This window comes from Mustela erminea, chromosome 3 (assembly GCF_009829155.1).
Source record: "Mustela erminea isolate mMusErm1 chromosome 3, mMusErm1.Pri, whole genome shotgun sequence".
NCBI classification, from domain to species: Eukaryota; Metazoa; Chordata; class Mammalia; order Carnivora; family Mustelidae; genus Mustela; species Mustela erminea.
Genome location: NC_045616.1, coordinates 118,065,030 through 118,083,374, shown reverse-complemented (window position 1 = coordinate 118,083,374; position 18,345 = coordinate 118,065,030).

The window sequence follows — 18,345 nt, the reverse complement described above, 5'->3', positions numbered from 1 at the left end:
TTATGACCCTGAAGTTTTTCTGATTTTTGTGTTGTTATTGCAAGGAAGGAATGTTTTTGTGCTCTCTATATCCCAAGCAGACTGGAAGTTCATTGGGTTTCTTAAATCTGTACATTGTTATCTTTCTTTAGTTTAGGAAATTTCTCAGCCATTATCTGCTCAAATATTTCTTCTATTTCATCCTTTCTCTTTGCTTCCTCTGGGTCTCCCATCAATATGCCATGTTAGACCTTCTTTCTGTATTTCTTCTTTTTCTTTCTAGAGGTAATACTGTTTGGGATGCCTTCTTATCTGCATTTTTTTTCTAAATATATATATATGTGTGTGTGTGTGTGTGTGTGTGTGTGTGTGTGTGTGTATACATATATAGCCAATAAATATTATGTGATATTTGTTTGTTTTAATTGATACAACTCTAACTTAGTATATATATCTTATTCTTTTCCTTTAACATCATGACTTCTAAATCTATCCATTTATATAGACCTAGTTACTTCATTTAAATTATAGCATTGTAAAATCTCTTTATAGTATTTCATCTGTGAGAGTACTAGAATTTATCAATTTTTCTATTAGTGAAACAATAGGTTGTGAAAAGCCTTTTCTTTCCATTATAACTTTGCTTCAATAAATGACCTTGTATGAACTATCTAGTACCAGGGTTTCTCTGTGGTATACACCTAAAACCAGAATTGCTGAGTTATAGATTATACTACATAGATTTTAAATTTCACCAGATAACACCAAATTGGTATCTGAAGTGATTACTATAAAGTATAATCCTGTCTGTTTTCCCACATCCTCACCATATATATCTATCTATGTGTGTGTGTATATATATATATGGTATATATATATACCATATATATATATGTTTGGTAATATTGTACCTTTTGATTTATTAATCCAATATGTGTGAAATGATGCCATCAAATCTTAATTTCTCTGATGTGAAGTTGTACATTTTTATATTGTCATTTGTTGTTTTGATTTCCTCTTTTTATCAGTTGCTACTTTTTCTATTTAATTTTTCTTGATAATTTGTAAGCCTGCATATAAATTATTTTCACTAATCTTTTTTCTATGTTGTAACTCGTCCTAGCCAGCTACTTACCTTTCAAATTTGTTTATGGTGCTTTTATCACCCAGAATTTTAAAAGATCATATTTAACAATTTTTCCTTTATTAATTGTGCTTTTCTGTTTTGTCTAACAAATCATTTCAGATCCCAATGTCAAAAAGACTTCCTTCTACACTTCTTCAAATAGATCCAAAATTTTTTCTTAACATTTCAGTCTAAATCATCAGAAATTCTTATGTAGAGTGTGATATAAAGATTTAATTTTAGTTTTTTTCCAAATAAAGATACCATTTATTGAATTATCTTCTTTTGCCTTCAAAATTTGTGATGTTTTATTTCTTATATTTCAAGTTGCTAATGAATTAGTCTGTTTCTAGGTTCTCTATAGTTTTCATTAATCTACAGTCTTTCTATACATGAATGCCTCACACCTTGTTATTGTTTTAATAGAATTCTTTTTTGTTTTAATTGTAGTAGTTTTAATTCAGAGAAAATCTTCAATATCTAAGGAATTTAATCTACAGATCTTCCATCTACAGACCTGATTATTTCTCCATTTATTCAGATCTTATTTTTAATTTTTTTATTATGTTCATTTATTCTGATCTTTTTTGAAGATTTTTTATTTTTATTTTCATTCTTTTTAAATATTATTTTATTTTTTCAGTGTTCCAAGGTTCATTGTCTATGCACCACACCCAGTGCTCTATGCAATACGTGGCCTCCTTAATACTCACCACCAGGCTCACCCATCCTCCCACCGCCACCCCTTCAAAACCCTCAGTTTGTTTCTCAGAGTCTGTAGTCTCTCATGGTTTGTCTCCCCCTCTGATTTCCCCCAATTCACTTTTCCTTTCTTTCGCCTAATATCTTCCATGTTATTCCTTATGCTCCACAAGTAAGTGAAACCATATGATAGTTGACTCTCTCTGCTTGACTTATTTCACCCATCATAATCTGTTCCAGTCCCCTCTAATCTTTTTTGTGACTTTTAGTAACATTTTCCTCAAGGACACCTTCAGCATCAATATTAGGTTTTCTTTTGCATTTTGCCTCAGTGCAGCAGGAGAAGGGGACACAGTCTTTTTCTAACTTTTGTCCCTTAGATTCTCTCCTTCCTTCTCTCTGTTAATATATTGAACACATTTGATAATATCTCCTTGAGATGCTAAGCATCTTTTATTAGATCTATTTGTTTTCTTGGAATGATTCTTATTGCAAATGACAAGTTTTCCTCTTATATTTATTAACTGGTTATTGATAATACATAAATAATTATTGATTTTTATAATTAGTTTTATATCCAGCAATCCTGCTGAATTATTTTATATGTTCTGGCAGTTTCATTTTTTCTTTTAATTTTCTATATAGACAAATCATTAGCAAATGACAAAATTTCTAATCCTTGTATTAGTTTTTTTCCCCTGTCTTATTCCATAGGCTAAGCCCTTCAGCAAAATAATCATAGACATTAAAATGAGAATCTTTGTCTTGTTCCTAAGTTTAATGGAAATGCCTCTAAAGTTTATCAAGTATGATGTTTGCTGTAGGTTTTTGAAAGTTTTTTTTTATTTTTTTATCAGAAAAATAATTTTTCTTGCTATTATTTGATAAAAACTTTTATTAGGAGAATGTGTGGAGTGTTGGGTATTAAGGAGGGTATATGTTGTGATGAGCACTGGGTGTTATATGCAACTAATGAATCATTGAACACTACATCAAAAACTAATGATGTACTCTATGCTGGCTAACTGAACATAATAAAAAAAGGAAAATGTGTGAAATATTAGGAAAATGCGTGAAATATTGTCTTGTCTGTATGCAGTGAGGTGACCATATGCCCCCTTCCCACAATACTTGTCTTTAGTGTGGTGACTTTTTTAGATAGTCTGATTTTGATACAGTCATGCATTCCAAGGATAAACACTGCCTAGATGTGATTTATTAGATTTAAAATATAGCTGGATTCAACTAATGGGTATTTTATGTAGGAGTTTTACATCCATATATATAAATTAAGTCAATTCCTTTCTATTGTTGACATAAAAATATCCCAGTCTTAGAAAATAAGTTGGAGGGGCTCCTGGGTGGCTCAGTGGGTTAAAAGCCTCTGCCTTCAGCTCAGGTCATGATCCCAGGGTCCTGGGACTGAGCCCCACATCAGGCTCTCTGCTCAGCAGGGAGCCTGCTTGCCTTCCTCTCTCTCTGCCTGCCTCTCTGTCTACGTATGACTCTGTCAAATAAATAAATAAAATCGTAAAAAAAAAAAGAACTTATAAAAAAAAGAAAATAAGTTGTATAGTTGTCTTCTTTTTCTAATCTTTGAAGCACTTTACATTAAACATTTAAATTAGAATTATAAATGTTTTTGACCATTTGTTAAATTCTTTTCTAAAACTGTCTGGGCCTGGAAATCTATATGAGAGGGAGATTTTCAAAATATTTCTAATTATTTGATGTAGGATGGAAAATTTGCTATGTCAGTTTAGTCTGCCATTTGAGAAAAAGAATCTCATTTTTCTGTACGTTGTATTTTTTTCAACCAAGGGCAAACAAAGATTCTTCTTTCTGAACTTTTAAAATTGCATATAAAGAATCCCTAATCAACAGAGGACTGAGAGCATGATCTGTGTATATTCAAGGACTTATGTTTAATATAGAAAAATTTTGCTTTTCCTTCAAAAGGGGGTACTGCCATTTGATCTCCACCCAAACACTGGGTACCATCATGCCTGCCCTATACAATAAATTATTAGAGTTACATCTAGTGTACCTATTTGCTGTCCTTTACATAACAATAATAATCTTATGAGAAGTTTTTTACTATAAGTTACACAAGAAGGAAAAAGATGATTGGAGAAATTAAATAACTTGGCCAAGGTTTCTTGGCTAAGAAAGCGGCAGAAGAGGCTTGTGAAACCATGTGTATCTGATTTATTACATCATAGTTGGCATTCAGAAACATTTGCTATTTCCCTTTAATCGTTGCTTTAATACAGTCTCTAGCAGAAGAATTATTGGTCAAACCAGTTTTCCCTCAAGTTTAATTTGATTTCATTAACTCCTTTCACAACTTCTTTGGCAAAAGCCATGCTTGCAATATTTTGTTTAAGCAAAAGCAATGTTAATATTCCCCATACCTTCCCTAATTCTTTTACTCCCTCACCTAAATTATCTGTGCATAATCTTTTGTATCTTTGGCTAGATTTATTAATACAGTCTCAACAGATCCATTTAGTTGAACAAAAGATATGAATAACTTTTTTCTTTAATCGTCATAAAGTGGCCATACAATTGAACAAACAACTTTTTGTCAAAGTGGCAGAACCACCGGAAAGGCTTGTTTCATTGTTTCTGTTTTCCAGTCGACCTCTGCCTCAGCACATGTGAGAGTCAAGGTCAGTAGAAGGCGAAAAGCCCAGTGTATATCAGAATGACCTGATCTTGAATTCTGGGTTTATCATTCTTAATGATGGGCAAGGGGAAACTTAGCAAATTGCTCATTGTCTCTAAGCTAAGCACTCTCTGACATACTTTCCTTCCTTTCTAAAATTTTTATTTTTTGAGATATTTATATCATAAGAGTCACGTTTTAAAGGTATTCCAATTCAGTGATTTTTAGTACAGAAAAGGTTGTGTAGTTATCACAATGATCTGATCTAGAACACCCAAATCAGAATTTTTAAAATCTAATTTCATCACCACAAGAACAAACTCTGCCTTTGTTAGAATCACTCCCCATTTCTCTCCAGCACCTGGAATCATTAATCTGCTTTCTGTGTCTATTTTAGACATTTCATATAAATGGAACTATGTGGCATATGGACTTCTGTGTCTGACTTCTTTCACTTGGCATGATGATTTCAAGGCTCATCCATGCTGTAGCATGTGTCACTATTTTATTCTTTTGATGGCTGAATAATATTCCATTACATAGCTACAGCCGATTAGGTATCCATTCATCTGTTGATAGATATTTTGTTTCTACTTTTTGGCTCTTGAAAATAATGCTGCTATGAGTATTCAGGTAAAAGTATTTGTGCGAATGTATGTTTTCATTTCTCTTCCATATTCCCAGGAGTGATATTAGTGAGTCATAGGTAATTCTATGCTAACTTTGTGGGGAAGGGTCAAACTATTTTTTACTTTAGTCGCCTCATTTTACATTATCACCAGCAATGTATAAAGGTTCTAATTTCTTACATCATCCTTAACACTTGTTAATTTCCTTTTATTGTTTTAATTATGGTCATCCTGGTGAGTCTGAAGAGGCACCTTATTGTGGTTTGATTTTCATTTCCATTGTTTAATTTTTCTCAAACTAATAATGTTGAGCAACTTTGTGCATGCTTATTGACCATTTGTATATCTTTGAGAAAATTTCTATTCAAATCCTTCTGCCCACTTTTAAGTTGGGTTGTTCTTTTATTGTTGAGCTGTCAGAGTTAATACACTAGATACTGGATCTTTATCAAATATATGACTTGAAAATACTCTTCTTTCCCATGTCTGGGTCATATTTTACTTCCTGCATAATTGACACACATTAGATGCAATTTATTATTTAATCTTAGAGCATCCTTGTGAAATAGACAATATTATACCCATTTTATAGCTGAGGGAACAGTCATGGAAGTTATATGGCTTGTTTAGATTCATATAGCTAGTATGAAGCAAGAGCTAAATTCAAAACAAATCTTAGGTTGAAAGTCCATGAACTTACTGACTGAATCAATGCATGATTTATAAGCAACCAAGAAGTACAAATATGGCTATGGGATCAGAGGAAACAGAAACTTATGGGAGTCATAGTGGTCTGGAGAAGATTCAGGGAATCTTCAAAAGAATACATAGAGAAGAGTTTGGCACATGGTCCAGGAAAATCATATTGTTAACAAAGGCCTTGATGTGGAAACACAAAGTTGATTAAAAAACCAGTAGGTGAAAAAAACAAAAACAAAAACAAAAAAAACCCAGTAGGGGCAATTGGGTAGCTCAGTTGGGTAGGAGTAGACCTTTGGCTCAGATCAAGATCTTGGGGTTCTGGGATCAAGCCCCATGCTGGGCCAGCTCAGTGGAGAGTCTGCTTCTCCCTCTCCTGCCCCTCCCCCTCACTCACACCTCTCGCACGCGCGCGCGCGTGCTCACGCTCTCAAATAAATAAATAATTAAATAAAATCTTTTTTTAAAAAAGCAACCAAGAAATAAATAAGTGGGACTGGAGTGGAGGATATTGTAAGCAATCAAGGGAGATGAGACTAGAAAATTAATTTCATGTCAGATAATGAAGGGCCTAAGTGTTACTGCTTTTTTATTACAGGCAGGCAATGGGGCACCATGGAGGCCTATAATAGGGAAATGGCAGGATAATGGTAGAGTTTTAAGGAAATTAGGCAGAGTAGACTAATGGAAACAAGGACCAGAAGAAGACATTATTGGAAATTGGATGTAGATTTTGTCATGAAATGACAAAATCCTGGTGAAAATGGTAGGGATGGAAAGTTTTAAAAAGAATAGAGACAAAAAATACATTTCATAGGAAGAATCCAGATGCCATTTACTACATGATGAGTAACTACAGTGAGTTACCACAAGTGTAAAAAAAAATCTCCACGTTAATGTTACAAGTTAAATTTAGGAGTAATATTAATAAAAATAATGCCTGACACCAAATAAGTGTTTTTTATTTATGAGGGAAAAGAGAAACACCATGGGCAATTAATCTTAACTAATGGGTAATAATTTAGTTGGAGGACAAATATTCATGGTGGACAAAAGGATATGCTGTGTCTTGGAGATGTTATATAATGCCCACAAACAACCCTACTTAATAGATGAGAAAATTGTGACTCAGGTAGGTCAGGTAACTTGGTTGCTTTTTGGTAATTACCAAAATTATACAACTAGGGTGATGGTTAAATTTATGTGTGAACTTGATGGGTGATGGGGTGCGCAGATGTTTAGTTAAACATTATTTCTGGGTGTGTCTGTGAGGGTGTTTCTAAATAAGATTAGCATTTGAGCCAGTAGACTTAAAAAAAAAAACACAAAAAACTTGTTGCTGTTCCCAGCCTGGGTGGATGTCATCCAAATCATGGAGGGTCTGAATAAACAAAAAGGTCCAAAAACGGAGAATTTGCCCTTTCTCTGCCTGAATACTTGAACTGGTACAGGGAATTTCTGTCCTGAGACTGGGCATTACACCACCAGCTCTCTTGGTTCTCAGGCCTTTGGACTCAAATTGCGACTTACACCATCCGTTACTCTGGTTTTCAGGCTTATTCTAAACTACACCATCAGCTTTCCTGGGTCTCCAGTTTGCAAACAGTATATTGTGGAACATTTCAGCCTCCATGATGACATGAATCAGTCCTCCATAATAAACTTCTCTGTGTGTGTGTGTGTGTGTGGTCTCCTGTTTGTTCTGTTTCCCTGAAGAACCCTGACTAATAAACCCAGTCAGATATTAAGTGGGGACTCAAGCTCAGATTTGTCATAATGCAGTGTGAAGAGTCTAAGAAAATCCAAGCTTTTAATCTTGAAAACCTGAGAAAATAGTAAGATCATTAACTAAAATAAAACACAGGCTTTTGAGTGGAAATTGAGGGAGGAAGAAGGTATTTTGTTTTGAGCTTCTAGAAAGGGGCCATTTACTTGGAAATACTTAAACATAGGGAGAAAGAATGAGAGAGAAAGGCAAGGGGTGTGTGTGTGTGTGTGTGTGTGTGTGTGTGTACGTGTGTGTGTGTGCATGTGTGTATGTGTGCACGTATACACAAGAAAAAGAAGGAAAAAGATTCGGAGCATATGCATAGCATGAAAGCCATGCATAGCGTGAAGCCATGGAAGATAAACCAGTTGTGGAAGTAGCATGGACAGAGTGAAAAGGAAAATGCTAGACCTTAAGAAAGGGCCAGATGAGGGAGGGGAAGAGGTGGAAGAAGATGAGCTGCCAGAGAATTAGCAGGAGAACAAAGAATTGAAACGAGTGTGCAGGAAAGTCGAGAAAAAAAAAGAAAGAAAAGGCAGTGCCTTGCCATATGGCATCTTGTGGTGCTTTCAAAACCCACTTAAGACAGATGTGGTATAGACTCAGTCCAGGGACTGGAGGCATCGGAGAGTCATCAACAGAAAAAAAAGAGGCCATGAGTTTAATAATGTAAGTTGGGCGGTGTTTAGAAGGAAAGAGGGCTGAAGTTAGAGGAATGCTAGATCTAGAGATTATTTGGAGTTGATCGGGCTCTGTGTATGAAGGGAGAGAGAAGGAAGAAGGACAGGTAGAGAAATAAAACCTTTAAACTGAAGAAATAGATTTCTAACGGCTGTGCTAAATACCTACTAGTGGATTGGAAAGGTTTTTGTTATTGTTGTTTAAAGTAGAATGTTAAAATTTATTTTCAGGCAGTGTAATAGGCATTTAATTCTCTCTGCCTAGTAAGATAAACAGAATCATTACTAATTTTTGGAGACATTGAAATTTGTCCTCCCTTTAGGGGTATTGGGTCATTCACCTAAATCACAGAGAGTGGATAATCACCTATGAGCTTATATTTAAGAACATTTTTTTTTCTGTGAGTTTTACTTATGGGAATTTGGATGACAGAAGTAGAGTAGTGTCATCTCTAATAATAGTAGTTAACACTTCCTGTGTATTTACTACAACCCTGACACTGTTGTATGTGTATTTAAGTATTAATTCATTAAATTCCCCCAGATATCCATAAGCTTGGTACTATTAAGGATGAGGAAACTGAGACCCAGAGAATTTAAATGACTAGCCCCAAATAGCAATGGCCATGGTGGTGTCAGAACCAAAACCCAAATAGGTGGTCTTGCTCCAGGGCTGTGCTCCAGTAATCTCTACATTAGACTGCCTTAATACTGTACTCTCCTTGAAGATTTCCAAAACTCTTTTTTATTTCTCTGATTATCCATCACCCATGTGGGATGGGTTTGTACATTTTAGAAAAGTGGAAACTGAAACATAGGAAAGTTTAAATTGGCACCAGTGAATAAGGGATTGAATATGAAATGATGTCCTGGTCTCCCTACTTTTAGAACTGTATGCTTCTTCTTAGGAAATGGTAGAAGATAAAAGGAGTCAAGACTAGACATTGGGAGTATGGAGAGTCATCACAATTCTCACTCAGCAGCTATGGAACAACCACCAAGCTACTTACATAATAAGGTTCTTGGTTTTTCTCTCTGTGAAATGAAGGGGTTGGGGTTTGATGATACTTTGACACTAGAGTGATAAGTGCCAGTATAAATATAATGCAAGCTTTGTATATAATTTAAAATTTTCTAATAGCCACATTAAAAAAGTAAAAACCACTAAGTAAAATTAATTTTGATAAATTGTATCCACTATATGATCATTTTGGCATCAATCAATATTTTTTATATATATATGTATATATGGCTATATACATATATATATGGCTAGTGTGTGTGTGTGTGTGTGTATATATATATATATATATATATATATATATATATATATATATATGGCTAGTCCAAACTGAAATGTATTATGTTTATATAGTATACAGCAGATTCTGAAGAACATATATATATATATGAAATGCGACATATATATATGTCGCATTTCAAGTGCTCAATGACCACATGTGAACAGCACAGAGCTCTACCTTAAGTAGCAAGCAGCATGAAGTCTCTTTTCCGAAGACAGGTAGCTAGAAACATCACAGCGAGCAGCAGATGCTGAGATATTTTCCTGCCCATCTGCTTAGCTTCAAGTCCTCCTTTTTCTCAAGCTCCAAGGCATCTGCCTGCCTCAACTAAGTAGAGTGGGAAATTATGACTGATGGCCCTCTTCCTACAGCCCCAGCCCCTGAACAGGCAGTACCTGTGAAGCCCACACAACAAGGGCATCATCTTTCCAGGCTGACAGCCCTGGGAGATGACACCCGTGGTAAATTAAGCAGAATGCTGATGAAAAATGAAGTGTGGCCACAATCTAGCAGTCCTAGCAGTAGACAGAGCCTGCTGTGGTCCTTGACAACTGCGCTCTCTCTTAGATCTTTCCATGGCATTCGAGTGCTGGGTCATCTATTATCCTGCATGTTATGTATGAGGAGAGAAATAAAATGAAATGGAACTCACATAATCATCGTAAAGGCAGATTTACTAGATACCATCACAGTTCATCTGGGGGAGGAAGTTCCCTTCCTTGCAAGAGGGCATGCTTGTTAAATAACACTCTTTACAGTAAATGAAGGATTTTTTTTACACTTCAGAAGTGCAGATCAATCCTTGAAGAGTGGAGGGAGAAAATTTTCCCTTTTGTTAATCTGGCAGGCTAACTAAATCAATACTTTTATAAGAACCTAAAGGACAGATTAATTTTGAACAATTATTTAATTTTAAAGGGTAAAGGTCCTAGACACCCACCAGTCTGCTTCTGAGAGTACTAATTAGTGCAACTGGGTCCATGATTTTCAACTGTCATAATAACCCCCCACAATAGAAAACAGATCATTGATATCCGTAAATAATTGACAATAACCAATACGGCAATACATTTAAAAAAGAGTGTAGCCTTCCTTTTTGGTCAAGGATTGTTTTGAAAGCCTCCCTTTTGCAAATTAAGTGATGTGACTCTGACATTGTGTTCCAGAGCTAGGAGGAATCATCCTGATCATCTGATCCACGGCAATCAGAAACATGGTGACTCACTTCTCTTTCTCTTATCCCTGTGTGTCTTGCTAATCAGTGCATCTCCCCACTAAGCCTGAATGTGGCTTCAGAATTCTTCTGAGCAAGGAGTTCCAGACAGCAAATACCAAGCAATCATCATTATCAGGGTGAACCTGTTCACCCTCCCTTATCCAGTCTGACCTTCTCATCTTGTACATGATAACATAAGACTCAGCTACGTTCCTGTCTACAATCTCATTTACAGAGAATTGTTGGTGAGAAGACTAGAATCCAGGCATACCTTCCAGTCCCTAGGCCTGTTATTGTATTCTACCCGTGGAATGCAAAAACCTGTTTCTTGAGTGTGTCTCTGTCTAGACAGACAGAACTGTGCCTGTCCTTTGTGAACAAGGACCACATCCCATAAAGGACCATCGACATGATAGTACTTTAGATTCTTCAGAGAAATCCTTGGGCCCTGGTGCAGAGGCCTCCATTATATTCATGTTCTTATGCTATGGTTATTGTTTTATGCTTCGTTCTAGTCATTCTTTGGTTACTTTAGATGGCTTGATGGTATCTACATCTTACAGATTGGTCTCCGAAAACAGACATGATGCTCCCAGTGTGGAGGGGCCCCTGAGGGATAGGACACTGATCCAAGACAGACTATGAATTGTTGGAAGGGTTTAGAAGAAGATTCAGCTTTGTTGACTTACCCACCACTATCACAGGTTTTTGCCATACATGTATATGACCTTTATAACTTTTTATGCAATAATTCTTTAAAACATTTACATTTTTCTTACATAAATTTACTTTGAAAAGAACCTTTTATTACCACCAATAAAAAATAGTTGACATAAATAGAAGGCAGGCATAAAAATGAACACAATAAAAATGAAAGAACGTTATTCACTCCTAGTTAAATGCTCTATTACCTGCCAAAGTCTCTTTGTTGAAAGGCGAGGTTCTAGGTGTCAGAGAGTTGTTAAAAACATACTAGTATCAAATTAAGACCTTATAATAATTAAAAGAACAGAAAGGAAAATGATAGAAGAATAATTCTTTCTCTATTTAAATAACAATGATTTGAATTATTCTCTCCCTGGGTTATTTAAAGATGTGCCCACACACTCCTAACAACATCTCCTGTGTCACCTCATATGATGCGTCTCCCTGCCGTGGGCAGTGAGGGTATACGTCCTACACTCAGGAAAATAAGAATCCTATATACTTCCATCACTAGCTTTCCTCTTGGATGCCTCAAGAAACAATGCCTTCTTTTCTTTCTTTTTTTTTTAAAATTTTTTAAATTAACATATAATGTATTATTTGTCCCAGGGGTACAGGTCTGTGAATCATCAGTCTTACACAATCCGCAGCACTCACCACAGCACATAACCTCTCCAGTCTCCATAACCCAGCTACCCCATCCCTAACCCCCCACCCCCCAGCAATCCTCAGTTTGTTTCCTGAAATTAAGAGTCTCTTATTGTTTGTCTTTCTCCCCAGTCCCATTTTGTTTCATTTTTTTCCCTCCCTACCCTCCACAACCCCCACCCTGCCTCTCAAATTCCTCATATCAGAGATATCATATGATAATTCTCTTTCTCTGACTTATTTTGCTTAGCGTAATATCCTCTAGTTCCATCCATGTTGTTGCAAATGGCAAGACTTAATTTTTTTGATGGCCACATAGTATTCCATGTTATATATATATCATATCTTCTTTATCCATTTATCTGTTGATGTACATCTAGGTTTTTCCCATAGTTTGGTTATTGTGGACACTGTTGTTATAAACATTGGGGTGCACATGCTCCTTCAGATCACTACATTTGTAACTTCAGGGTAAATACCCAGTAGTACAATTGCTGGGTCGTAGGGTAGCTCTATTTTCAACTTTTTGAGGAACCTCCATACAACAACACCTTCTTTTCAAACTCAAACGTATTTCTCCCTTCAGGAGCCAAGAGCCTTCTCCTTCTGTGGGTCTTCATCTGCACAGCCCTGTTACTTCACTACTGTGCCCTAAGTAAGGATGTTTCGGTGCAAGTTCTCTGTGATGTTCCCTCTTGTCACTCTGAGTCATGTATTTTTCTCCTTGATGATTTTGAGGCTCTCTTCTACCCACACTGATCTCTGTCAAAATTGGGGGAACTTCACCCCATAAGTAATCAGTCTCCCACAAGGGCCTTCCTGCTCCCATAGTTGCAGAGACCACACAGATACTGTTGCCTCTGTGGAGTCATTAGAGAGATGTGGAAGGTCTCGCTGACAAGCTCTGTCTGTCTTACAACCCTGGTTTGTCAGCCTAAGTCCTACTGTTGGAAATGGGGTGAAGGGCTTAGATTCTTAAGTTAGATTCTTCTAGTTTGAACCAAGGCTTCGTTATTTACCACTTGTATAACTTTGAGAAGGTTAACATTTCAGTGCTTCAGTTTACTTATGTTTAAATTGGAAATTACACTAGGTCCCATCTCATAGGGTTGTCATGAGAAATCAATGACTTAATTCATATTGGGCACTTAGGAAACCATGCCCCCACATGTAGGAGTATGATGACCATAAGAATATATCTCTTCAAAGACATATTTCTTGTTTGCAATTTTTTTTTTTTTTTTTTTTTTTGGCCAGAACTCAGGGAGAAAAAGTTAGGAAGCCAGTTATCCAAGGAAAGAACACAGGACTAGAAATTCAGTTCTTAAATTCCACTCCTATCTGTGTGACAGGAGGCTTAAAAACAAACAAACAAGCAAACAAACCTGTGCTCCTGCTATAAAAATGAAGAACATATTAATACTCATAAGCATCAGTACTTGTAAAGTGATTCTCCTAGCCAAGTTGTGAGACAGTTCTTGATAATTAGCTTAGTTTTACAAACAAGAAAACTGAGATTTCAAGAGATTAAATGGCCTATTGAGGAAATTACCTGTTTGTAATGTGTGTGCTGGGACATTCAGGCCATTGTCTCCTTTGCCTACTGCAGAGGTAGGAATGCAATGAAGACCTAGAAAATAAACCTTAAAAAAATAAATATAAGAATATACACTTCAGAGAGTGATGGTAGCTGGGGCAATCTCCCCCACTCTCAGAGATTTTCTATCATCCATATGTTGATGATGTCTCAAACTGTATTTCTAAGTCGTGACCTCTCTCGTAAGTTTTAGGGTTTTATTTCCAGCTGCCTTTTGAAGTTCCCATGGCCACTGCCAACTCAACCCAAATTGCCCTCCGCTCCCAGTCCTCCACTCTTGTTCTCTTGATACCGGTTAATGGTACCACCACCACCCCCACTTCAGCATCATCCTAGTTTCCCTCTATCCTTCATCCCATACTATGATCAAGTCATGCCAGTCTTTCCCTTCAAGTATTTCTGCAAATACTTCTTCCTGCTACTTCCTACCACAATGGCTTGGTTCAGATCCTCCTTACTATTTTGTGGGTGATCACCATGGTCCTTAGGTGCCTCTCTTCACTCTTGTCTTGCACTGTAGTCAGAACACCATCTCCAAGTTGCACAACACCCCCCATTGCCAGAAGAATAAAGCCCCCAATATTTGTCATAACAGACCTGCCCTGATCCCTGATTTCTCAGCCATCCTTTCAGCCTTACCTGCAACATGGCCCCAACCCCAATGCCATGTCTTGCCCTAGGCATTCTGAGGAGCAGATTCTCTGAACATTTCTCTCTTAGCTCTCACCACTGGATTGTGGGATTCTTGAGGGGTGGGTGTTGTCTCATTCACCCAAGAGGCCATCTGGTGTAGTGGTTAAGAGCAGAAGCTTTGAAATCATACTACGTGGGTTTGAATTCCAGTGAAGCTCTCTCATTATGGACAAATTATATAATCTCCCTATGATGCTATTTTAGGGGTTCTCAAACTTGGCCACACTTTGGAAATACAAGGAAAAGTTTTTTAAAAAGAACGATGCTTGGTTGAGTCCTGCCTCCAGAAGTTCTGGCTTAATTAATCTGGAGAGCAGCCAGACTATCAAGAATTACAAAAATTCCCCAAGTGGTCTAATGGGCAGCCAAAGTTGAGAACAAGCACTACATCTTCTTGTCCCTAAAATGGGGATAATAACAGTATCTCCTAGAGTTGTTTGATGCTTAAATGAGTTAGTTAATGTAAAGGTCTTAGTACAGTATCCGACACATTACATATAATCAATAACTGTGGCTTATAATTTATTTTACAATAAGTGGTTTTATTGTTAACCTTTTTGTTGTGAAATCACACAGACAAGTCATTTAATGCACAGTATATACATACAAATGTACAGCTTAATTATTATAAAACACCAGCTATGTAATCACCCTCCACATCAAGAAATGGAAAATTTTGGGGTAACTGGGTTGCTCAGTCAGTTAAATATCTGCCTTTGGCTCAGGTCATGAGCCCCTTATTGGGCTCCCTATTCTGTGAGGATCCTGCTTCTCCTCCCTCTGCCTGCTGCTCCCACTGCTTGTGCACCAGCTCTCTCTCTCTCCCTCTGTCAAATGAATGAATGAATGAATCAATCAATCACTCAATCTTTAAAAAAAAAAATAGGGGCATCTGGGTGACTCAGTGGGTTGGGCCTCTGCCTGCGGCTGAGGTCATGATCTTGGAGTCCTGGGATCGAGCCCCGCATCGGGCTCTCTGCTCAGTGGGGAGCCTGCTTCCCCCTCTCTCTCTGCCTGCCTTCTTGTGACCTCTCTCTCTCTGTGTGTGAAATAAATGAAATCTTTAAAAAATAAAAAAATTAAATAAAAATAGAAAATTTCTACCACCTCATAAGGACTCCATATTCCTTTCTAATTATAATCTTCATTCCACAAAGGTAAGCACTGTCCTGATTTTTACGGTCTACACTAACGTTTTATATAGTTATCACCTATGTATATATCCCTACATGTTGCAAGCTAGTTTTGTTTTGTTTTGTTTTGTTTTCAAACTTCATTTAAATGGAGTAACTTGTGTCTTCTTTTGCTCAGAATTGTGATTGTGATTGCAAGATTCAACCAAGATAGCCATGTATCTTTATCTTTATACTGTGTTGTTTGGATATACCACACTGTATTTTTCCATTCTGTTGGTGGTGGACCTTCAGGTGGTTTCTAGCTTTTAGCTATTACACATAGTGCTGCTATGGTCATTGTTGTTAATTTCTCTTAATGCAGAGGCACAAGCATTTGAGTTGGTTAACTCACAGAGAGAAAATGCTAGATCACAGGGTAGATGTTTAGCTTTCATGGACACCCGCAACCTTTTCCAAAGTGGAATTTTTTCCCTTCACTTTATTTTTATTTTTTATTTTATTTTTTAAATTTCTTTGCAGTGTACCAGAATTCATTGTTTATGTACCACACCCAGTGTTCCATGCAATACATGCCCTCCATAATACCCACCACCAGGCTCACCCAACCTCCCACCCCCTACCCCTTCAAAACCCTCAGATTGTTTTGCGGAGTCCATAGTCTCTCATGGTTCATCTTCCCCTCCAATTTCCCCCAACTCCCTTTTCCTCTCCATCTCCCCATGTCCTCCATGTTATTTCTTTTTTTTTTTTTTAAAGATTTTTTTAATTTATTTATTTGACACAGAGAGATTACAAGTAGGCAGAGAGGAAGGCAGAGAGAGAGAGAGAGAGAGAGAGAGAGAGAGAGAGAGAAGCAGGCTGCCTGCCAAGCAGGAGCCCGATGCGGGACTCGATCCCAGGACCCTGAGATCATGACCTGAGCTGAAGGCAGCGGCTTAACCCACTGAGCCACCCAGGTGCCCCCTCCATGTTATTTCTTATGCTTCACAAATAAGTGAAACTATATGATAATTGACTCTCTCTGCTTGACTTATTTCACTCAGCATTATCTCTTCTAGTCCCATCCGTGTTGATACAAAAGTTGGGTATTCATCCGTTCTAATGGAGGCATAATACTCCATAGTGTATATGAACCACATCTTCCTTATCCATTCATCTATTGAAGGACATCTTGGTTCTTTCCACAGTTTGGCGACTGTGGCCATTGCAGCTATGAACATTGGGGTACAGATGGCCCTTCTTTTCATTACATCTGTATCTTTGGGGTAAATACCCAGTAATGCAATTGCAGGGTCATAGGGTAAGTCTATTTTTAGTTTCTTAAGGAATCTCCACACTGTTTTCCAAAGTGGCTGTACCAACTTGTATTCCCACCAACAGTGGGAATTTTTATTATTATTATATTCCCCTTTCTCCACATCCTCTCCAACATATGTTATTTACTGTCTTCTTTATTTTGGCCTTTCTAACTGGTGTAAGATGGTATCTAAGTATGGTTTTGATTTTAATCTCCCTGATTGCTAGTGATGATGAACATTTTTTCATGTGTCAGCCATTTGTATGTCTTCATTGGAGAAGTGTCTGTTCATGTCTTCTGCCCATTTTTTGATGTGATTATCTGTTTTGTGTGGAGTTCTTTATAGATCCCGGATATCAGCCTTTTGTCTGTACTGTCATTTGAGAATATCTTCTATTCCATGGGTTGCCTCTTTGTTTTGTTGACTGTTTCCTTTGCTGTGCAGAAGATTTTGATATTTATGAAGTCCTAAAAGTTCATTTTCACTTTTGTTTCCTTTGCCTTTGGAGACATCTCTTGAAAGAGGTTGCTGTGGCCGATGCTGAAGAGGTTACTGCCAATGTTCTCCTCTAGGATTCTGATGGATTCCTGCCTCACACTGAGGTCTTTTATCCATTTTGAGTTTATCACTGTGTACGGTGTAAGAGAATGGTTGAGTTTCATTCTTCTACATATAGCTGCCCAGTTTTCCCAGCACCATTTATGGAAGAGACTGTCTTTTTTTCACTGTATATTTTTTCCTGTTTTGTCAAAGATTATTTGACCGTAGAGTTGAGGGTCCATATCTGGGCTCTCTACTCTGTTCCACTGGTCTATGTGTATGTTTTTATGCCAGTACCATGCTCTCTTGGTGATCACAGCTTTGTAGTAAAGCTTGAAATCAGGCAACATGATGCCCCTGGTTTTTTCTTTTTTTTTTCAACATTTCCTTAGCAATTCAGAGTCTCTTCTGATTCTGTATAAATTTTAGGATTGTTTGCTCCAGCTCTTCAAAAAATGCTGGTGGAATTTTTATCAGAATGACCTTGAAAACAGATTGCTCTAGGCAATATAGACATTTTAACTATGTTTATTTTTCCAATCCGTGAGCATGGAATGGTCTTCCATTTTTTTGTGTCTTTTTCAATTTCTTTCATGAGTGTTCCATAGTTCCTTGAGTACAGAACCTTTACCTCTTTGGTTAGGTTTATTCCCAGGTGTCTTATGGTTCTTGGTGTTATAGTAAATAGAATCGATTCCAAAGTAGATTTTTACCAGTTTCAACTCCCACCACCAGTACACAAGAGTTCCCACTGCTCTGTATTCTGTCCAATCCTTGGTATGTTCAGTTTATTTTTATTTATTTATTTATTTATTTATTTATTTTTGTTCAGTTTATTTTTTTTTAAGATTTTATTTATTTGACAGAGAAAGACATAGTGAGAGAGGGAACACAAGCAGGGGGAGTGGGAGAGCAAGAAGCAGGCTTCCTGCCAAGCAGGGAGCCTGATGTAGGGCT